Below are 25,176 nucleotides of genomic sequence, written 5' to 3'. Positions count from 1 at the left end.
ATGATCATTTCTACGTTCCGGGCAATCTAGGATGCACTCTAGGGCGTTGCTCCACCAGATCGAATAGTTAGGGCCTTAGAAGTCAACGCCCGAAGCATAAAATACAAAATAAATAAAACAGTTTTTCCATCGTATAAAACGAAAAATTGCAAACAGTGTGAAAGATATGGACATTTCTACGAGCCGGGCTACCTAGGTTTCACTCTATGGCGTTCTTCCACCACATCGAATAGCAACGGCCTCAGAAGTCAACGCCAGAAGCTTAAATACAATATAAATATAACAGTTTTTCCATCGTATAAAACGAATAATGGCAACCAGTGTGAAAGTTATGGTCATTTCTACGTTCCGGGCAACCCAGGCTTCACTCCATGGCGGTGCTCCACCTGATCGAATAGTTACGGCCTAAGAAGTCAACGCCAGAAGCACAAAATACGATAAAGATGCAACAGTTTTTCCATCGTATAAAACGAGTAATTGCAACCAGTGTGAAAGTTATGGTCATTTCTACATTCCGAGCAACCTAGGCTTCACTCTAGGGCGTTGCTGCACCAGAACGAATAGTTAGGTCCTTAGAAGTCAACGCCAGAAGCATAAAATACGATATAAATACAACAGCTTTTCCATCGTATAAAACAAATAATTGCAACCAGTGTGAAAGTTATGGTCATTTCTACGTTCCGGGCAACCTAGGCTTCACCCTAGGCCGTTGTCCCACCAGATCGAATAGTTACGGCCTAAGAAGTCAACGCCAGAAGCATAAAATACGATGAAGATGCAACAGTTTTTCCATCGTATAAAAAGAATAATTGCAATCAGTGTGAAAGTTATGGTCATTTCTACATTCCGAGCAACCTAGGCTTCACTCTAGGGCGTTGCTCCACCAGATAGAATAGTTAGGTCCTTAGAAGTCAACGCCAGAAGCATAAAATACGATATAAAGACAACAGCTTTCCATCGTATAAAAGGAATAATTGCAAACAGTGTGAAAGTAATGGTCATTTCTACATTCCGAGCAACCTAGGCTTCACTCTAGGGCGTTGCTCCACCAGATCGAATAGTTAGGTCCTTAGAAGTCAACGCCAGAAGCATAAAATACGATATAAATACAACAGCTTTTCTATCGTATAAAAGGAATAATTGCAAACAGTGTGAAAGTAATGGTCATTTCTACGTTCGGGCAACCTAGGATTCACCCTAGGGCGTTGTTCCACCAGATGGAATAGTTAGGGCCTAAGAAGTCAACGCCAGAAGCATAAAACACGATATAAATACAACAGTTTTTCCATCGTATAAAACGAATAATCGCAACCAGTATGAAAGTTATGGTCATTTCTACTTTCCGAGCAACCTAGGCTTCACCATAGGGAGTTGCACCACCAGATCGAATAGTTAGGGCCTAAGAAGTGAACGCCAGAAGCATGAAATACAATATAAATACAACAGTTTTTCAATCATATAAAACGAATGATAGCAACCAGTGTGATAGTTATGGTCATTTCTACGTTCCGGGCAATCTAGGCTGCACTCTAGGGCGTTGCTCCACCAGATCGAATAGTTAGGGCCTTAGAAGTCAACGCCCGAAGCATAAAATACAAAATAAATAAAACAGTTTTTCCATCGTATAAAACGAAAAATTGCAAACAGTGTGAAAGATATGGACATTTCTACGAGCCGGGCTACCTAGGATTCACTCTATGGCGTTCTTCCACCACATCGAATAGCAACGGCCTCAGAAGTCAACGCCAGAAGCTTAAATACAATATAAATATAACAGTTTTTCCATCGTATAAAACGAATAATGGCAACCAGTGTGAAAGTTATGGTCATTTCTACGTTCCGGGCAACCCAGGCTTCACTCCATGGCGGTGCTCCACCAGATCGAATAGTTACGGCCTAAGAAGTCAACGCCAGAAGCACAAAATACGATAAAGATGCAACAGTTTTTCCATCGTATAAAACGAATAATTGCAACCAGTGTGAAAGTTATGGTCATTTCTACATTCGGAGCAACCTAGGCTTCACTCTAGGGCGTTGCTCCGCCAGAACGAATAGTTAGGTCCTTAGAAGTCAACGCCAGAAGCATAAAATACGATATAAATACAACAGCTTTTCCATCGTATAAAACAAATAATTGCAACCAGTGTGAAAGTTATGGTCATTTCTACGTTCCGGGCAACCTAGGCTTCACCCTAGGCCGTTGTCCCACCAGATCGAATAGTTACGGCCTAAGAAGTCAACGCCAGAAGCATAAAATACGATGAAGATGCAACAGTTTTTCCATCGTATAAAAAGAATAATTGCAATCAGTGTGAAAGTTATGGTCATTTCTACATTCCGAGAAACCTAGGCTTCACTCTAGGGCGTTGCTCCACCAGATAGAATAGTTAGGTCCTTAGAAGTCAACGCCAGAAGCATAAAATACGATATAAAGACAACAGCTTCCCATCGTATAAAAGGAATAATTGCAAACAGTGTGAAAGTAATGGTCATTTCTACGTTCGGGCAACCTAGGCTTCACTCTACGGCGTTGTTCCACCAGATCGAATAATTAGGGCTGGAGAAGTCAACGCCAGAAGCATAAAATACAATATAAATACAACAGTTTTTCCATCGTATAAAACGAATAATTGCAACCAGTATGAAACTTATGGTCATTTCTACTTTCCCAGCAACCTAGGCTTCACCCTAGGGCTTTGCTCCAACAGATTGAATAGTTAGGGCCTTAGAAGTCAACGCCCGAAGCATAAAATACAAAATAAATAGAACGGTTTTTCCATTGTATAAAACGAATAATTGCTACGAGTGTAAAAGCTATGGTCATTTCTACGTTCAGGGCAACCTAGGCTTCACCCTAGGGCGTTGCTCCAACAGATTGAATAGTTAGGGCCTTAGAAGTCAATGCCCGAAGCATAAAATGCAATAAAAATACAACAGTTTTTCCATCGTATACCAGGAATAATTTTCAACCAGTGTGATAGTAGTGGTCATTTCTACGTTCCGGGCAACCCAGGTTTCACTCCAGGGCGTTGCTCCACCAGATCGAATAGTTACGGCCTAAGAAGGCAACGCCAGAAGCATAAAATACGATGAAGATGCAACATTTTTTCCATCGTATGAAATGAATAATTGCAACCAGTGTGAAAGTTATGGTCATTTCTACATTCCGAGCAACCTAGGCTTCACTCTAGGGCGTTGCTCCACCTGATCGAATAGTTAGGGCCTTAGAAGTCAACGCCAGAAGCAGAAAATACAATAAAGATGCAACAGCTTTTCCATCGTATAACAGGAATAATTGCAACCAGTGTGAAGGTAATGGTATGTTCTACGTCCAGGGCAACCTATGCTCCACTCTAGGGCGGTGCTCTACCAGATTAAATAGTTAGGGCGTAAGAAGTCAACGCCAGAAGCATAAAATACAATATAAATACAACAGCTTTTCCATCGTATATAATGTATATTTGCAAACAGTGTGAAAGTAATGGTGATTTCTTCGTTCCGGCCAACCTAGGCTTCACTCGAGTGCGTTGCTCAACCAGATCGGATAGCTACGGCCTTAGAAGTCAACGCCAGAAGCATAAAATACAATAAAGATGCAACAGTTTTTCCATCGTTTAACAGGAATAACTGCAAACAGTGTGAAAGTAATGGCCATTTCTACGTTCCGGGCAACCTAGGCTTCACTCTGGGTCGTTGCTCCACCAGATCGAATAGCTAGCGACTTAGAATTAAACGCCAGAAGCATAGAATGCAATAAAAATACAACAGTTTTTCCATCGTATAACCGGAATAATTGCAACCAGTGTGAATGTAATGGTCATTTCTACGTTCCGGGCAACCTAGGCTTCACTCTGGGTCGTTGCTCCACCAGATCGAACAGCTAGGGACTTAGAATTAAACGCCAGAAGCATAAAATACAATAAAGATACAACTGTTTTTCCATCGTATAACAGGAATAATTGCAACAAGCGTGAAGGTAATGGTCATTTCTACGTTCCGGGCAACCTAGGCTTCACCATACGGCGTTGTTCCACCAGATCGAATAGTTAGGGCCTAAGAAGTGAACGCCAGAAGCATAAAATAGAATATAAATACAACAGTTTTTTCATCGTATAAAACGAATAATTGCAACCAGTATGAAAGTTATGGTCATTTCTTCTTTCCGGGCAACCTAGGCTTCACCCTAGGGCGTAGCTCCCACAGATTGAATAGTTAGGGCCTTAGAAGTCAATGCCCGAAGCATAAAATGCAATAAAAATACAACAGTTTTTCCATCATATAACAGGAATAATTGCAACCAGTTTGAAAGTGATGGTCATTTCTACGTTCCGGGCAACCTAGGCTTCAGTCTAGGGCGTTCCTCCACCAGATCGAACAGCTAGGGCCTTAGAAGTCAACGCCCGAAGCATAAAATACAAAATAAATAGTACAGTTTTTCAATCGTATAAAACGAATAATTTCTACCAGTGTGGAAGTTATGGGCATTTCTACTTTCCGGGCAACCTAGGATTCACCCTAGGGCGTTGTTCCACCAGATGGAATAGTTAGGGCCTAAGAAGTCAACGCCAGAAGCATAAAACACGATATAAATACAACAGTTTTTCCATCGTATAAAACGAATAATCGCAACCAGTATGAAAGTTATGGTCATTTCTACTTTCCGAGCAACCTAGGCTTCACCATAGGGAGTTGCACCTCCAGATCGAATAGTTAGGGCCTAAGAAGTGAACGCCAGAAGCATGAAATACAATATAAATACAACAGTTTTTCAATCATATAAAACGAATGATAGCAACCAGTGTGATAGTTATGGTCATTTCTACGTTCCGTGCAATCTAGGCTGCACTCTAGGGCGTTGCTCCACCAGATCGAATAGTTAGGGCCTTAGAAGTCAACGCCCGAAGCATAAAATACAAAATAAATAAAACAGTTTTTCCATCGTATAAAACGAAAAATTGCAAACAGTGTGAAAGATATGGACATTTCTACGAGCCGGGCTGCCTAGGTTTCACTCTATGGCGTTCTTCCACCACATCGAATAGCAACGGCCTCAGAAGTCAACGCCAGAAGCTTAAATACAATATAAATATAACAGTTTTTCCATCGTATAAAACGAATAATGGCAACCAGTGTGAAAGTTATGGTCATTTCTACGTTCCGGGCAACCAAGGCTTCACTCTACGGCGTTGTTCCACCAGGTCGGATAGCTAGGGCCTAAGAAGTCAACGCCAGAAGCATAAAATACGATATAAATACAACAGCTTTTCCATCGTATAAAAGGAATAATTGCAAACAGTGTGAAGGTAATGGACATTTCTACGTTCGGGCAACCTAGGCTTCACTCCAGGGCGGTGCTCCACCAGATCGAATAGTTACGGCCTAAGAAGTCAACGCCAGAAGCATAATATACGATGAAGATGCAACAGTTTTTCCATCGTATAAACCGAATAATTGCAATCAGTGTGAAAGTTATGGTCATTTCTACATTCCGAGCAACCTAGGCTTCACTCTAGGGCGTTGCTCCACCAGATCGAATAGTTAGGTCCTTAGAAGTCAACGCCAGAAGCATAAAATACGATATAAATACAACAGCTTTTCCATCGTATAAAAGGAATAATTGCAAACAGTGTGAAGGTAATGGACATTTCTACGTTCGGGCAACCTAGGCTTCACTCTACGGCGTTGTTCCACCAGATCGAATAATTAGGGCCTGAGAAGTCAACGCCAGAAGCATAAAATACAATATAAATACAACAGTTTTTCCATCGTATAAAACGAATAATTGCAACCAGTATGAAACTTATGGTCATTTCTCCTTTCCGAGCAACCTAGGCATCACCCTAGGGCTTTGCTCCAACAGATTGAATAGTTAGGGGCTTAGAAGTCAACGCCCGAAGCATAAAATACAAAATAATTAGAACGGTTTTTCCATTGTATAAAACGAATAATTGCTACGAGTGTAAAAGCTATGGTCATTTCTACGTTCCGGGCAACCTAGGCTTGACCCTAGGGCGTTGTTCCACCAGATCCAATAGTTAGGGCCTAAGAAGTGAACGCCAGACGCATAAAATGCAATAAAAATAAAACAGTTTTTCCATCGTATAAAACGAATAATTGCAAACAGTGTGAAAGTAATGGTCATTTCTACGTTCCGAGCAACCTAGGCTTCACTCTACGGCGTTGTTCCACCAGATCGAATAGTTAGTGCCTAAGAAGTCAACGCCAGAAGCATAAAATACGATATAAATACAACAGCTTTTCCATCGTATAAAAGGAATAATTGCAAACAGTGTGAAAGTAATGGTCATTTCTACGTTCCGGGCAACCTAGGCTTCATTGTCGGGCGTTGCTCCACGAGATCGAAATGTTAGGGCCTAAGAAGTCAACACCCGAAGCATAAAATACGATATAAATACGACAGCATTTCCACCGTATTAAACGAGTAATTGCAAACAGTGTGAAAGTAGTGGTCATTTCTACGTTCCGGGCAACCTACGCTTCAGTGTATGGCGTTCTTCCACCACATCGAATAGCTACGGCCTCAGAAGTCCACGCCTGAAGCATAAAATACAATAAAAATACAACAGTTTTTCCATCGTATAGCAGGAATAATTTGCAACCAGTGTGATAGTAGTGGTCATTTCTACGTTCCAGGCAACCCATGTTTCACTCCAGGGCGTTGCTCCACCAGATCGAATAGTTACGGCCTAAGAAGTCAACGCCAGAAGCATAAAATACGATGAAGATGCAACAGTTTTTCCATCGTATAAAACGAATAATTGCAATCAGTGTGAAAGTTATGGACATTTCTACATTCCGAGCAACCTAGGCTTCACTCTAGGGCGTTGCTCCACCAGATCGAATAGTTACGGCCTAAGAAGTCAACGCCAGAAGCATAAAATACGATGAAGATGCAACAGTTTTTCCATCGTATAAAACGAATAATTGCAAACAGTGTGAAAATAATGGTCATTTCTACGTTCGGGCAACCTAGGCTTCACTCTACGGCGTTGCTCGACCAGATCGAATAGCTAGCGACTTAGAATTAAACGCCCGAAGCATAAAATACAAAATAAATAGAACAATTTTTCCATCGTATAAAACGAATAATTGCTACCAGTGTGAAAGTTATGGTCATTTCTACGTTCCGCGCAACCTGGGCTTTACTCTAGGGCGTTGTTCCACCAGATGGAATAGTTAGGGCCTAAGAAGTCAACGCCAGAAGCACAAAATACGATATAAATACAACAGCTTTTCCATCGTATAAAACAAATAATTGCAACCAGTGTGAAAGTTATGGTCATTTCTACGTTCCGGGCAACGTAGGCTTCACCCTAGGCCGTTGTTCCTCCAGATCGAATAGTTAGGGCCTAAGAAGTGAACGCCAGAAGCATAAAATGCAACAAAAATACAACAGTTTCTCCATCGTATAGCAGGAATAATTTGCAACCAGTATGATAGTAGTGGTCATTTCTACGTTCCGGGCAACCCAGGTTTCACTCCAGGGCGTTGCTCCACCAGATCGAATAGTTAGGGCCTAAGAAGTGAACGCCAGAAGAATAAAATACAATATAAATACAACAGTTTTTCCATCATATAAAACGAATGATAGCAACCAGTGTGAAAGTTATGGTCATTTCTACATTTCGAGCAACCTAGGCTTCACTCTAGGGCGTTGCTCCACCTGATCGAATAGTTAGGGCCTTAGAAGTCAACGCCCGAAGCATTAAATACAAAATAAATAGAACAGTTTTTCCATTGTATAAAACGAATAATTGCTACCAGTGTAAAAGTTATGGTCATTTCTACGTTCCGGGCAACCTAGGCTTCACTCTACGGCGTTGTTCCACCAGATCGAATAGTTAGTGCCTAAGAAGTCAACGCCAGAAGCATAAAATACGATATAAATACAACAGCTTTTCCATCGTATAAAAGGAATAATTGCAAACAGTGTGAAAGTAGTGGTCATTTCTACGTTCCGGGCAACCTAGGCTTCAGTGTATGGCGTTCTTCCACCACGTCGAATAGCTACGGCCTCAGAAGTCCACGCCTGAAGCATAAAATACAATAAAAATACAACAGTTTTTCCATCGTATAGCAGGAATAATTTGCAACCAGTGTGATAGTAGTGGTCATTTCTACGTTCCGGGCAACCCATGTTTCACTCCAGGGCGTTGCTCCACCAGATCGAATAGTTACGGCCTAAGAAGTCAACGCCAGAAGCATAAAATACGATGAAGATGCAACAGTTTTTCCATCGTATAAAACGAATAATTGCAATCAGTGTGAAAGTTATGGTCATTTCTACATTCCGAGCAACCTAGGCTTCACTCTAGGGCGTTGCTCCACCAGATCGAATAGTTAGGTCCTTAGAAGTCAACGCCAGAAGCATAAAATACGATATAAATACAACAGCTTTTCCATCGTGTAAAAGGAATAATTGCAAACAGTGTGAAAATAATGGTCATTTCTACGTTCGGGCAACCTAGGCTTCACTCTACGTCGTTGCTCCACCAGATCAAATAGCTAGCGACTTAGAATTAAACGCCAGAAGCATAGAATACAATAAAAATACAACAGTTTTTCCATCGTATAACAGGAATAATTGCAACCAGTGTGAATGTAATGGTCATTTCTAGGTTCCGGGCAACCTATGTTTCACTCTAGGGCGTTGCTCCTCCAGGTCGAGTAGTTAGGGCCTAAGAAGTCAACGTCAGAAGCATAAAATACGATATAAATACAACAGCTTTTACATCGTATAAAACGAATAATTGCAACCAGTGTGGAAGTTATGGCCATTTCTATGTTCCGGGCAACCTAGGCTTCACTCTAGGGCGTTGTTCCACCAGATGGAATAGTTAGGGCCTAAGAAGTCAACGCCAGAAGCACAAAATACGATATAAATACAACAGCTTTTCCATCGTATAAAACAAATAATTGCAACCAGTGTGAAAGTTATGGTCATTTCTACGTTCCGGGCAACGTAGGCTTCACCCTAGGCCGTTGTTCCTCCAGATCGAATAGTTAGGGCCTAAGAAGTGAACGCCAGAAGCATAAAATGCAACAAAAATACAACAGTTTCTCCATCGTATAGCAGGAATAATTTGCAACCAGTATGATAGTAGCGGTCATTTCTACGTTCCGGGCAACCCAGGTTTCACTCCAGGGCGTTGCTCCACCGGATCGAATAGTTAGGGCCTAAGAAGTGAACGCCAGAAGAATAAAATACAATATAAGTACAACAGTTTTTCCATCATATAAAACGAATGATAGCAACCAGTGTGAAAGTTATGGTCATTTCTACATTTCGAGCAACCTAGGCTTCACTCTAGGGCGTTGCTCCACCTGATCGAATAGTTAGGGCCTTAGAAGTCAACGCCCGAAGCATTAAATACAAAATAAATAGAACAGTTTTTCCATTGTATAAAACGAATAATTGCTACCTGTGTAAAAGTTATGGTCATTTCTACGTTCCGGGCAACCTAGACTTCACCCTAGGCCGTTGTTCCACCAGATCGAATAGTTAGGGCCTAAGAAGTGAACGCCAGAATCATGAAATACAATATAAATACAACAGTTTATCAATCATATAAAACGAATGATAGCAACCAGTGTGATAGTTATGGTCATTTCTACGTTCCGGGCAATCAAGGCTGCACTCTAGGGCGTTGCTCCACCAGATCGAATAGTTAGGGCCTTAGAAGTCAACGCCCGAAGCATAAAATACAAAATAGATAAAACAGTTTTTCCATCGTATAAAACGAAAAATTGCAAACAGTGTGAAAGATATGGACATTTCTACGAGCCGGGCTACCTAGGTTTCACTCTATGGCGTTCTTCCACCACATCGAATAGCAACGGCCTCAGAAGTCAACGCCAGAAGCTTAAATAGAATATAAATATAACAGTTTTTCCATCGTATAAAACGAATAATAGCAACCAGTGTGAAAGTTATGGTCATTTCTACGTTCCGGGCAACCCAGGCTTCACTCCATGGCGGTGCTCCACCAGATCGAATAGTTACGGCCTAAGAAGTCAACGCCAGAAGCACAAAATACGATAAAGATGCAACAGTTTTTCCATCGTATAAAACGAATAATTGCAACCAGTGTGAAAGTTATGGTCATTTCTACATTCCGAGCAACCTAGGCTTCACTCTAGGGCGTTGCTCCGCCAGAACGAATAGTTAGGTCCTTAGAAGTCAACGCCAGAAGCATAAAATACGATATAAATACAACAGCTTTTCCATCGTATAAAACAAATAATTGCAACCAGTATGAAACTTATGGTCATTTCTACTTTCCCAGCAACCTAGGCTTCACCCTAGGGCTTTGCTCCAACAGATTGAATAGTTAGGGCCTTAGAAGTCAACGCCCGAAGCATAAAATACAAAATAAATAGAACGGTTTTTCCATTGTATAAAACGAATAATTGCTACGAGTGTAAAAGCTATGGTCATTTCTACGTTCAGGGCAACCTAGGCTTCACCCTAGGGCGTTGCTCCAACAGATTGAATAGTTAGGGCCTTAGAAGTCAATGCCCGAAGCATAAAATGCAATAAAAATACAACAGTTTTTCCATCGTATAGCAGGAATAATTTTCAACCAGTGTGATAGTAGTGGTCATTTCTACGTTCCGGGCAACCCAGGTTTCACTCCAGGGCGTTGCTCCACCAGATCTAATAGTTACGGCCTAAGAAGGCAACGCCAGAAGCATAAAATACGATGAAGATGCAACAGTTTTTCCATCGTATGAAATGAATAATTGCAACCAGTGTGAAAGTTATGGTCATTTCTACATTCCGAGCAACCTAGGCTTCACTCTAGGGCGTTGCTCCACCTGATCGAATAGTTAGGGCCTTAGAAGTCAACGCCAGAAGCAGAAAATACAATAAAGATGCAACAGCTTTTCCATCGTATAACAGGAATAATTGCAACCAGTGTGAAGGTAATGGTATGTTCTACGTCCAGGGCAACCTATGCTCCACTCTAGGGCGGTCCTCTACCAGATTAAATAGTTAGGGCGTAAGAAGTCAACGCCAGAAGCATAAAATACAATATAAATACAACAGCTTTTCCATCGTATATAATGTATATTTGCAAACAGTGTGAAAGTAATGGTGATTTCTACGTTCCGGCCAACCTAGGCTTCACTCTAGTGCGTTGCTCCACCAGATCGGATAGTTACTGCCTTAGAAGTCAGCGCCAGAAGCATAAAATACAATAAAGATGCAACAGTTTTTCCATCGTTTAACAGGAATAACTGCAAACAGTGTGAAAGTAATGGCCATTTCTACGTTCCGGGCAACCTAGGCTTCACTCTGGGTCGTTGCTCCACCAGATCGAATAGCTAGCGACTTAGAATTAAACGCCAGAAGCATAGAATGCAATAAAAATACAACAGTTTTTCCATCGTATAACCGGAATAATTGCAACCAGTGTGAATGTAATGGTCATTTCTACGTTCCGGGCAACCTAGGCTTCACTCTGGGTCGTTGCTCCACCAGATCGAACAGCTAGGGACTTAGAATTAAACGCCAGAAGCATAAAACACGATATAAATACAACAGTTTTTCCATCGTATAAAACGAATAATCGCAACCAGTATGAAAGTTATGGTCATTTCTACTTTCCGAGCAACCTAGGCTTCACCATAGGGAGTTGCACCACCAGATCGAATAGTTAGGGCCTAAGAAGTGAACGCCAGAAGCATGAAATACAATATAAATACAACAGTTTTTCAATCATATAAAACGAATGATAGCAACCAGTGTGATAGTTATGGTCATTTCTACGTTCCGTGCAATCTAGGCTGCACTCTAGGGCGTTGCTCCACCAGATCGAATAGTTAGGGCCTTAGAAGTCAACGCCCGAAGCATAAAATACAAAATAAATAAAACAGTTCTTCCATCGTATAAAACGAAAAATTGCAAACAGTGTGAAAGATATGGACATTTCTACGAGCCGGGCTACCTAGGTTTCACTCTATGGCGTTCTTCCACCACATCGAATAGCAACGGCCTCAGAAGTCAACGCCAGAAGCTTAAATACAATATAAATATAACAGTTTTTCCATCGTATAAAACGAATAATGGCAACCAGTGTGAACGTTATGGTCATTTCTACGTTCCGGGCAACCAAGGCTTCACTCTACGGCGTTGTTCCACCAGATCGAATAGCTAGGGCCTAAGAAGTCAACGCCAGAACCATAAAATACGATATAAATACAACATCTTTTCCATCGTATAAATGGAATAATTGCAAACAGTGTGAAAGTTATGGTCATTTCTACGTTCCGGGCAACCTAGGCTTCACCCTAGGGCGTTGCTCCAACAGATTGAATAGTTAGGGCCTTAGAAGTCAATGCCCGAAGCATAAAATGCAATAAAAATACAACAGTTTTTCCATCGTATAGCAGGAATAATTTGAAACCAGTGTGATAGTAGTGGTCATTTCTACGTTCCGGGCAACCTAGGCTTCACTCCAGGGCGGTGCTCCACCAGATCGAATAGTTACGGCCTAAGAAGTCAACGCCAGAAGCATAATATACGATGAAGATGCAACAGTTTTTCCGTCGTATAAACCGAATAATTGCCATCAGTGTGAAAGTTATGGTCATTTCTACATTCCGAGCAACCTAGGCTTCACTCTAGGGCGTTGCTCCACCAGATCGAATAGTTAGGTCCTTAGAAGTCAACGCCAGAAGCATAAAATACGATATAAATACAACAGCTTTTCCATCGTATAAAAGGAATAATTGCAAACAGTGTGAAGGTAATGGACATTTCTACGTTCGGTCAACCTAGGCTTCACTCTACGGCGTTGTTCCACCAGATCGAATAATTAGGGCCTGAGAAGTCAACGCCAGAAGCATAAAATACAATATAAATACAACAGTTTTTCCATCGTATAAAACGAATAATTGCAACCAGTATGAAACTTATGGTCATTTCTCCTTTCCGAGCAACCTAGGCATCACCCTAGGGCTTTGCTCCAACAGATTGAATAGTTAGGGGCTTAGAAGTCAACGCCCGAAGCATAAAATACAAAATAATTAGAACGGTTTTTCCATTGTATAAAACGAATAATTGCTACGAGTGTAAAAGCTATGGTCATTTCTACGTTCCGGGCAACCTAGGCTTGACCCTAGGGCGTTGTTCCACCAGATCCAATAGTTAGGGCCTAAGAAGTGAACGCCAGACGCATAAAATGCAATAAAAATAAAACAGTTTTTCCATCGTATAAAACGAATAATTGCAAACAGTGTGAAAGTAATGGTCATTTCTACGTTCCGGGCAACCTAGGCTTCACTCTACGGCGTTGTTCCACCACATCGAATAGCAACGGCCTCAGAAGTCAACGCCAGAAGCTTAAATACAATATAAATATAACAGTTTTTCCATCGTATAAAACGAATAATAGCAACCAGTGTGAAAGTTATGGTCATTTCTACGTTCCGGGCAACCCAGGCTTCACTCCATGGCGGTGCTCCACCAGATCGAATAGTTACGGCCTAAGAAGTCAACGCCAGAAGCACAAAATACGATAAAGATGCAACAGTTTTTCCATCGTATAAAACGAATAATTGCAACCAGTGTGAAAGTTATGGTCATTTCTACATTCCGAGCAACCTAGGCTTCACTCTAGGGCGTTGCTCCACCAGACCGAATAGTCAGGTCCTTAGAAGTCAACGCCAGAAGCATAAAATACGATATAAATACAACAGTTTTCCATCGTATAAAACAAATAATTGCAACCAGTGTGAAAGTTATGGTCATTTCTACGTTCCGGGCAACCTAGGCTTCACCCTAGGCCGTTGTCCCACCAGATCGAATAGTTACGGCCTAAGAAGTCAACGCCAGAAGCATAAAATACGATGAAGATGCAACAGTTTTTCCATCGTATAAAAAGAACAACTGCAATCAGTGTGAAAGTTATGGTCATTTCTACATTCCGAGCAACCTAGGCTTCACTGTATGGCGTTCTTCCACCACATCGAATAGCTACGGCCTCAGAAGTCCACGCCTGAAGCATAAAATACAATAAAAACACAACAGTCTTTTCATCGCATAACAGGAATAAATGCAACAAGCGTGAAAGTAATGATCATTTCTACGTTCCAGGCAACCTAGGCTTCACTCTAGGGCGTTGTTAGACAAGATCGAATAGTTAGTGCCTAAGTAGTCAACGCCAGAAGCATAAAATACAATATAAATACAACAGTTTTTCCATCGTATAAACCGAATAATTGCAACCAGTATGAAACTTATGGTCATTTCTACGTTCCGGGCAACCTAGGCTTCAGTGTATGGCGTTCTTCCACCACATCGAATAGCTACGGCCTCAGAAGTCCACGCCTGAAGCATAAAATACAATAAAAATACAACAGTTTTTCCATCGCATAAACCGAATAATTGCAACCAGTATGAAGCTTATGGTCATTTCTACTTTACGAGCAACCTAGGCTTCACCCTAGGGCGTTGCTCCAACAGATTGAATAGTTAGGGCCTTAGAAGTCAACCCCCGAAGCATAAAATACAAAATAAATAGAACGGTTTTTCCATTGTATAAAACGAATAATTGCTACCAGGGTAAAAGCTATGGTCATTTCTACGTTCCGGGCAACCTAGGCTTCACCCTAGGGCGTTGTTCCACCAGATCGAATAGTTAGGGCCTAAGAAGTGAACGCCAGAAGCATAAAATACAATATAAATACAACAGTTTTTCCATCGTATAAAACGAATAATAGCAACCAGTGTGAAAGTTATGGTCATTTCTACGTTCCGGGCAACCCAGGCTTCACTCCATGGCGGTGCTCCACCAGATCGAATAGTTACGGCCTAAGAAGTCAACGCCAGAAGCACAAAATACGATAAAGATGCAACAGTTTTTCCATCGTATAAAACGAATAATTGCAACCAGTGTGAAAGTTATGGTCATTTCTACATTCCGAGCAACCTAGGCTTCACTCTAGGGCGTTGCTCCACCAGACCGAATAGTCAGGTCCTAAGAAGTCAACGCCAGAAGCACAAAATAAGATATAAATACAACAGCTTTTCCATCGTATAAAACAAATAATTGCAACCAGTGTGAAAGTTATGGTCATTTCTACGTTCCGGGCAACCTAGGCTTCACTGTATGGCGTTCTTCCACCACATCGGATAGCTACGGCCTCAGAAGTCAACGCCTGAAGTATAAAATACAATAAAAATACAACAGTCTTTCCATCCTATAACAGGAATAATTGCAACCCGTGTGAAAGGGATGGTCATTTCTACGTTCCAGGCAACCTAGGCTTCACTCTAGGGCGTTGCTCTACCAGATCAAACAGTTAGGGCCTTAGAAGTCAACGCCCGAAGCATTAAATACAAAATAAATAGAACAGTTTTTCCATTGTATAAAACGAATAATTGCTACCAGTGTAAAAGTTATGGTCATTTCTACGTTCCGGGCAACCTAGACTTCACCCTAGGCCGTTGTTCCACCAGATCGAATAGTTAGGGCCTAAGAAGTGAACGCCAGAAGCATGAAATACAATATAAATACAACAGTTTTTCAATAATATAAAACGAATGATAGCAACCAGTGTGATAGTTATGGTCATTTCTACGTTCCGGGCAATCTAGGCTGCACTCTAGGGCGTTGCTCCACCAGATCGAATAGTTAGGGCCTTAGAAGTCAACGCCCGAAGCATAAAATACAAAATAAATAAAACAGTTTTTCCATCGTATAAAACGAAAAATTGCAAACAGTGTGAAAGATATGGACATTTCTACGAGCCGGGCTACCTAGGTTTCACTCTATGGCGTTCTTCCACCACATCGAATTGCAACGGCCTCAGAAGTCAACGCCAGAAGCTTAAATACAATATAAATGTAACAGTTTTTCCATCGTATAAAACGAATAATAGCAACCAGTGTGAAAGTTATGGTCATTTCTACGTCCCGGGCAACCCAGGCTTCACTCCATGGCGGTGCTCCGCCAGATCGAATAGTTACGGCCTAAGAAGTCAACGCCAGAACCACAAAATACGATAAAGATGCAACAGTTTTTCCATCGTATAAAACGAATAATTGCAACCAGTGTGAAAGTTATGGTCATTTCTACATTCCGAGCAACCTTGTCTTCACGCTAGGGCGTTGCTCCACCAGACCGAATAGTTAGGTCCTTAGAAGTCAACGCCAGAAGCATAAAATACGATATAAATACAACAGCTTTTCCATCGTATAAAACAAATAATTGCAACCAGTGTGAAAGTTATGGTCATTTCTACGTTCCGGGCAACCTAGGCTTCACCCTAGGCCGTTGTCCCACCAGATCGAATAGTTACAGCCTAAGAAGTCAACGCCAGAAGCATAAAATTCGATGAAGATACAACATGTTTTTCCATCGTATAAAAAGAATAACTGCAATCAGTGTGAAAGTTATGGTCATTTCTACATTCCGAGCAACCTAGGCTTCACTGTATGGTGTTCTTCCACCACATCGAATAGCTACGGCCTCAGAAGTCCACGCCTGAAGCATAAAATACAATAAAAATACAACAGTCTTTTCATCGCATAACAGGAATAAATGCAACAAGCGTGAAACTAATGATCATTTCTACGTTCCAGGCAACCTAGGCTTCACTCTAGGCCGTTGTTCCACAAGATCGAATAGTTAGAGCCTAAGTAGTCAACGCCAGAAGCATAAAATACAATATAAATACAACAGTTTTTCCATCGTATAAAACGAATAATTGCAACCAGTATGAAACTTATGGTCATTTCTACTTTACGAGCAACCTAGGCTTCACCCTAGGGCGTTGCTCCAACAGATTGAATAGTTAGGGCCTTAGAAGTCAACGCCCGAAGCATAAAATACAAAATAAATAGACCGGTTTTTCCATTGTATAAAACGAATAATTGCTACCAGTGTAAAAGCTATGGTCATTTCTACGTTCCGGGCAACCTAGGCTTCACCCTAGGGCGTTGTTCCACCAGATCGAATAGTTAGGGCCTAAGAAGTGAACGCCAGAAGCATAAAATACAATATAAATACAACAGTTTTTCCATCGTATAAACCGAATAATTGCAACCAGTATGAAACTTATGGTCATTTCTACGTTCCGGGCAACCTAGGCTTCAGTGTATGGCGTTCTTCCACCATATCGAATAGCTACGGCCTCAGAAGTCCACGCCTGAAGCATAAAATACAATAAAAATACAACAGTTTTTCCATCGTATAGCAGGAATAATTTGCAACCAGTGTGATAGTAGTGGTCATTTCTACGTTCCGGGCAACCCATGTTTCACTCCAGGGCGTTGCTCCACCAGATTGAATAGTTACGGCCTAAGAAGTCATCGCCAGAAGCATAAAATACGATGAAGATGCAACAGTTTTTCTATCGTATAAAACGAATAATTGCAATCAGTGTGAAAGTTATGGTCATTTCTACATTCCGAGCAACCTAGGCTTCACTCTAGGGCGTTGCTCCACCAGATCGAATAGTTAGGTCCTTAGAAGTCATCGCCAGAAGCATAAAATACGATATAAATACAACAGCTTTTCCATCGTGTAAACCGAATAATTGCAACCAGTATGAAACTTCTGGTCATTTCTACGTTCCGGGCAACCTAGGCATCAGTGTATGGCGTTCTTCCACCACATCGAATAGCTACGGCCTCAGAAGTCAACGCCTGAAGTATAAAATACAATAAAAATACAACAGTCTTAACATTCTATAACACGAATAATTGCAACCCGTGTGAAAGTGATGGTCATTTCTACGTACCGGGCAACCTACGCTTCACTCTAGGGCGTTGCTCCACCAGATCGTATAGTTAGGGCCTTAGAAGACAACGCCCGAAGCATAAAATATAAAATAAATAGAACAGTTTTTCCATCGGATAAAACGAATAATTGCTACCAGTGTGAAAGTTATGGTCATTTCTACTTTCCGGGCAACCTAGACTTCACCCTAGGGCGTCGTTCCACCAGATGGAATAGTTTGGGCCTAAGAAGTCAACGCCAGAAGCATAAAATACGATATAAATACAACAGCTTTTCCATCGTATAAAACGAATAATTGCAACCAGTGTGAAAGTTATGGTCATGTCTACGTTCCGGGCAACCTAGGCTTCACCATAGAGCGTTGCTCCAACAGATTGAACAGTCAGGGCCTTAGAAGTCAATGCCCGAAGCATAAAATGCAATAAAGATACAACAGGTTTTCCATCGTATAGCAGGAATAATTTGCAACCAGTGTGATAGTAGTGGTCATTTCTACGTTCCGGGCAACCTAGGCTTCACTCCAGGGCGGTGCTCCACCAGATCGAATAGTTACGGCCTAAGAAGTCAACGCCAGAAGCACAAAATACGATAAAGATGCAACAGTTTTTCCATCGTATAAAAAGAATAATTGCAATCAGTGTGAAAGTTATGGTCATTTCTACATTCCGAGCAACCTAGGCTTCACTCTAGGGCGTTGCTCCACCAGATCGAATAGTTAGGTCCTTAGAAGTCAACGCCAGAAGCATAAAATACGATATAAATACAACAGCTTTTCCATCGTATAAAAGGAATAATTGCAAACAGTGTGAAAGTAATGGTCATTTCTACGTTCGGGCAACCTAGGCTTCACTCTACGGCGTTGTTCCACCAGATCGAATAGTTAGGTCCTAAGAAGTCAACACCAGAAGAATAAAATACAAAATAAATACAACAGCCTTTACACCGTATAAAACGAATAATTGCAACCTGTGTGAAGGTTATGGTCATATCTACGTTCCGGGCAACCTAGGCTTCACTGTCGGGCGTTGCTCCACCAGATCGAAATGTTAGGGCCTAAGAAGTCAACGCCCGAAGCATAAAATACGATATAAATACAACAGCATTTCCATCGTATTAAATGAATAATTGCAAACAGCGTGAAAGTAGTGGTCATTTCTACGTTCCGGGCAACCTAGGCTTCACTGTATGGTGTTCTTCCACCACATCGAATAGCTACGGCCTCAGAAGTCCACGCCTGAAGCATAAAATACAATAAAAATACAACAGTCTTTTCATCGCATAACAGGAATAATTGCAACAAGCGTGAAAGTAATGATCATTTCGGCGTTACGGGCAACCTAGACTTAACTCTGAGGCATTGCTCCACCAGATCGAATAATTAGGGCCTGAGAAGTCAACGCCAGAAGCATAAAATACAATATAAATACAACAGTTTTTCTATCGTATAAAACGAATAATTGCAACCAGTATGAAACTTATGGTCATTTCTACTTTCCGAGCAACCTAGGCTTCACCCTAGGGCTTTGCTCCAACAGATTGAATAGTTAGGGCCTTAGAAGTCAACGCCCGAAGCATAAAATACAAAATAAATAGAACGGTTTTTCCATTGTATAAAACGAATAATTGCTACGAGTGTAAAAGCTATGGTCATTTCTACGTTCCGGGCAACCTAGGCTTCACCCTAGGGCGTTGTTCCACCAGATCGAATAGTTAGGGCCTAAGAAGTGAACGCCAGGCGCATAAAATGCAATAAAAATACAACAGTTTTTCCATCGTATAGCAGGAATAATTTGCAACCAGTGTGATAGTAGTGGTCATTTCTACGTTCCGGGCAACCCAGGTTTAACTCCAGGGCGTTGCTCCACCAGATCGGATAGTTACGGCCTAAGAAGTCAACACCAGGAGAATAAAATACAATAAAAATACAACAGTCTTTCCATCCTATAACAGGAATAATTGCAACCCATGTGAAAGTGATGGTCATTTCTACGTTCCAGGCAACCTAGGCTTCACTCTAGGGCGTTGTTCCACAAGATCGAATAGTTAGGGCCTAAGTAGTCAACGCCAGAAGCATAAAATACAATATAAATAGAACAGTTTTTCCAATGTATAAAACGAATAATTGCTACCAGTGTGAAAGTTATGGTCATTTCTACATTCCGAACAACCTAGGCTTCACTCTAGGGCGTTGCTCCACCAGATCGAATAGTTAGGTCCTTAGAAGTCAACGCCAGAAGCATAAAATACGATATAAATACAACAGCTTTTCCATCGTGTAAAAGGAATAATTGCAAACAGTGTGAAAGTAATGGTCATTTCTACATTCCGAGCAACCTAGGCTTCACTCTAGGGCGTTGCTCCACCAGACCGAATAGTTAGGTCCTTAGAAGTCAACGCCAGAAGCATAAAATACGATATAAATACAACAGCTTTTCCATCGTATAAAACAAATAATTGCAACCAGTGTAAAAGTTATGGTCATTTCTACGTTCCGGGCAACCTGGGCTTCACCCTAGGCCGTTGTCCCACCAGATCGAATAGTTACGGCCTAAGAAGTCAACGCCAGAAGCATAAAATACGATGAAGATGCAACCGTTTTTCCATCGTATAAAAAGAATAATTGCAATCAGTGTGAAAGTTATGGTCATTTCTACATTCCGAGCAACCAAGGCTTCAGTCTAGGGCGTTGCTCCACCAGATCGAATAGTTAGGTCCTTAGAAGTCAACGCCAGAAGCATAAAATACGATATAAAGACAACAGCTTTTCCATCGTATAAAAGGAATAATTGCAAACAGTGTGAAAGTAATGGTCATTTCTACGTTCGGGCAACCTAGGCTTCACTCTACGGCGTTGTTCCACCAGATCGAAATGTTAGGGCCTAAGAAGTCAACGCCAGAAGCTTAAAATACAATAAAGATGCAACAGTTTTTCCATCGTTTTACAGGAGTAACTGCAACCAGTGTGAATGTACTGGTCATTTCTACGTTCCGGATAACCTAGGCTTCACTCTAGGGCGTTGTTCCACCAGATCGAACAGTTAGGGCCTAAGAAGTCAACGCCAGAAGTATAAAATACAATGTAAATATAACAGTTTTTCCATCGTATAAATCGAATGATATCAACCAGTGTGAAAGTTATGGTCATTTCTACGTTCCGGGCAACCTAGGCTTCACTCTAGGGCGTTGCTCCACCAGATCGAATAGTTAGGGCCTTAGAAGTCAACGCTCAAAGCATAAAATACAAGATAAATAAAACAGTTTTTCCATCGTATAAAACGAATAATTGCAACCAGTGTAAAAGTTATGGTCATTTCTACGTTCCGGGCAACCTAGGCTTCACCCTAGGCCGTTGTCCCACCAGATCGAATAGTTACGGCCTAAGAAGTCAACGCCAGAAGCATAAAATACGATGAAGATGCAACAGTTTTTCCATCGTATAAAAAGAATAATTGCAATCAGTGTGAGAGTTATGGTCATTTCTACATTCCGAGCAACCTAGGCTTCACTCTAGGGCGTTGCTCCACCAGATCGAATAGTTAGGTCCTTAGAAGTCAACGCCAGAAGCATAAAATACGATATAAAGACAACAGCTTTTCCATCGTATAAAAGGAATAATTGCAAACAGTGTGAAAGTAATGGTCATTTCTACGTTCGGGCAACCTAGGCTTCACCCTACGGCGTTGTTCCACCAGATCGAATAGTTAGGTCCTAAGAAGTCAACACCAGAAGAATAAAATACAAAATAGATACAACAGCCTTTACACCGTATAAAACGAATAATTGCAACCTGTTAGAAGGTTATGGTCATATCTACGTTCCGTGCAACCTAGGCTTCACTGTCGGGCGTTGCTCCACCAGATCGAAATGTTAGGGCCTAAGAAGTCAACGCCCGAAGCATAAAATACGATATAAATACAACAGCATTTCCATCGTATTAAATGAATAATTGCAAACAGTGTGAATGTAGTGGTCATTTCTACGTTCCGGGCAACCTAGGCTTCACTGTATGGCGTTCTTCCACCACATCGAATAGCTACGGCCTCAGAAGTCCACGCCTGAAGCATAAAATACAATAAAAATACAACAGTCTTTTCATCGCATAACAGGAATAATTGCAACAAGCGTGAAAGTAATGATCATTTCGGCGTTACGGGCATCCTAGACTTAACTCTGAGGCATTGCTCCACCAGATCGAATAATTAGGTCCTGAGAAGTCAACGCCAGAAGCATAGAATACAATATAAATACAACAGTTTTTCTATCGTATAAAACGAATAATTGCAACCAGTATGAAACTTATGGTCATTTCTACTTTCCGAGCAACCTAGGCTTCACCCTAGGGCTTTGCTCCAACAGATTGAATAGTTAGGGCCTAAGAAGTCAACGCCAGAAGCATAAAATACGATTTAATACAACAGCTGTTCCATCGTATAAAAGGAATAATTGCAAACAGTGTGAAAGTAATGGTCATTTCTACGTTCCGGGCAACCTAGGCTTTACTCTACGGCGCTGTTAAACCAGATCGAATAGTGAGGGCCTAAGAAGTCAACACCAGAAGAATAAAATACAAAATAAATACAACAGCCTTTACACTGTATAAAACGAATAATTGCAACCTGTGTGAAGGTTATGGTCATATCTACGTTCCGGGCAACCTAGGCTTCACTGTCGGGCGTTGCTCCACCAGATCGAAATGTTAGGGCCTAAGAAGTCTAAGCCCGAAGCATAAAATACGATATAAATACAACAGCATTTCCATCGTATTAAATGAATAATTGCAAACAGTGTGAAAGTTATGGTCATTTCTACATTCCGGCCAACCTAGGCTTCACCCTCGGGCGTTGCTCCACCAGATTGAATAGTTAGGGCCTTAGAAGTCAACGCCAGAAGCTTAAAATACAATAAAGATGCAACAGTTTTTCCATCGTTTTACAGGAATAACTGCAACCAGTGTGAATGTACTGGTCATTTCTACGTTCCGGATAACCTAGGCTTCACTCTAGGGCGTTGTTCCACCAGATCGAACAGCTAGGGCCTAAGAAGTCAACGCCAGAAGTATAAAATACAATGTAAATATAACAGTTTTTCCATCGTATAAATCGAATGATAGCAACCAGTGTGAAAGTTATGGTCATTTCTACGTTCCGGGCAACCTAGGCTTCACTCTAGGGCGTTGCTCCACCAGATCGAATAGTTAGGGCCTTAGAAGTCAACGCTCAAAGCATAAAATACAAGATAAATAAAACAGTTTTTCCATCGTATAAAACGAAAAATTGCTACCAGTGTGAAAGTTATGGTAATTTCTACGTTCCGCGCAACCTGGGCTTTACCGTAGGGCGTTGTTCCACGAGATGTAATAGCTAGGGACTTAGAATTCAACGCCATAAGAATAAAATACAATATAAGTACAACCGTTTTTCCATCGTATAAAATGAATAGTTGCAAACAATGTAAAAGTAATGGTCATTTCCACGTTCCGGGCAACCTAGGCGTCACTCTAGGGCGTTGCTCCACCACATCTAATAGCTGCGGCCTTAGAAGTCAACGCCAGAAGGATAAAATACAATATAAATACAACAGCTTTTCCATCGTACAAAATGAATAATAGCAAACAGTGTGAGAGTAATTGTCATTTCTACGTTCCGGGCAACCTAGTCTTCACTCTAGGTCGTTGCTCCACCAGATCAAATAGCTAGCGACTTAGAATTAAACGCCAGAAGCATAGAATACAATAAAAATACAACAGTTTTTCCATCGGATAACAGGAATAATTGCAACCAGTGTGAATGTAATGGTCATTTCTAGGTTCCGGGCAACCTAGGTTTCACTCTAGGGCGTTGATCCACAAGATCGAATAGTTAGTGCCTAAGTAGTCAACGCCAGAAGCATAAAATACAATATAAATACAACAGTTTTTCCATCGTATAAAACGAATAATTGCAACCAGTATGAAACTTATGGTCATTTCTACGTTCCGGGCAACCTAGGCTTCACCCTAGGGCGTTGTTCCACCAGATCGAATAGTTAGGGCCTAAGAAGTGAACGCCTGAAGCATAAAATACAATATAAATACAACAGTTTTTCCATCGTATAAACCGAATAATTGCAACCAGTATGAAACTTATGGTCATTTCTACGTTCCGGGCAACCTAGGCTTCAGTGTATGGCGTTCTTCCACCACATCGAATAGCTACGGCCTCAGAAGTCCACGCCTGAAGCATAAAATACAATAAAAATACAACAGTTTTTCCATCGTATAGCAGGAATAATTTGCAACCAGTGTGATAGTAGTGGTCATTTCTACGTTCCGGGCAACCCAGATTTCACTCCAGGGCGTTGCTCCATCTGATCGAATAGTTACGGCCTAAGAAGTCAACGCCAGAAGCATAAAATACGATGAAGATGCAACAGTTTTTCCATCGTATAAAACGAATAATTGCAATCAGTGTGAAAGTTATGGTCATTTCTACATTCCGAGCAACCTAGGCTTCACTCTAGGGCGATGCTCCACCAGATCGGATAGTTAGGTCCTTAGAGTTCAACGCCAGAAGCATAAAATACGATATAAGTACAACAGCTTTTCCATCGTATAAAAGGAATAATTGCAAACAGTGTGAAGGTAATGGTCATTTCTACGTTCGGGCAACCTAGGCTTCACTCTACGGCGTTGTTCCACCAGCTCGAATAATTAGGGCCTGAGAAGTCAACGCCAGAAGCATAAAATACAATATAAATACAACAGTTTTTCCATCGTATAAAACGAATAATTGCAACCAGTATGAAACTTATGGTCATTTATCCTTTCCGAGCAACCTAGGCTTCACCCTAAGGCTTTGCTCCAACAGATCGAATAGTTAGGGCCTTAGAAGTCAACGCCAGAAGCTTAAAATACAATAAAGATGCAACAGTTTTTCCATCGTTTTACAGGAGTAACTGCAACCAGTGTGAATGTACTGGTCATTTCTACGTTCCGGATAACCTAGGCTTCACTCTAGGGCGTTGTTCCACCAGATCGAACAGTTAGGGCCTAAGAAGTCAACGCCAGAAGTATAAAATACAATGTAAATATAACAGTTTTTCCATCGTATAAATCGAATGATATCAACCAGTGTGAAAGTTATGGTCATTTCTACGTTCCGGGCAACCTAGGCTTCACTCTAGGGCGTTGCTCCACCAGATCGAATAGTTAGGGCCTTAGAAGTCAACGCTCAAAGCATAAAATACAAGATAAATAAAACAGTTTTTCCATCGTATGAAACGAAAAATTGCTACCAGTGTGAAAGTTATGGTCATTTCTACGTTCCGCGCAACCTGGGCTTTACCGTAGGGCGTTGTTCCACGAGATGTAATAGCTAGGGACTTAGAATTCAACGCCATAAGAATAAAATACAATATAAGTACAACC

The sequence above is a fragment of the Calliopsis andreniformis genome, unplaced genomic scaffold (assembly GCF_051401765.1).
Source record: "Calliopsis andreniformis isolate RMS-2024a unplaced genomic scaffold, iyCalAndr_principal scaffold0007, whole genome shotgun sequence".
Classification (NCBI taxonomy): domain Eukaryota; kingdom Metazoa; phylum Arthropoda; class Insecta; order Hymenoptera; family Andrenidae; genus Calliopsis; species Calliopsis andreniformis.
The sequence above is the reverse complement of the archived record's forward strand: the minus strand, read 5'-3'. Positions refer to the sequence as shown.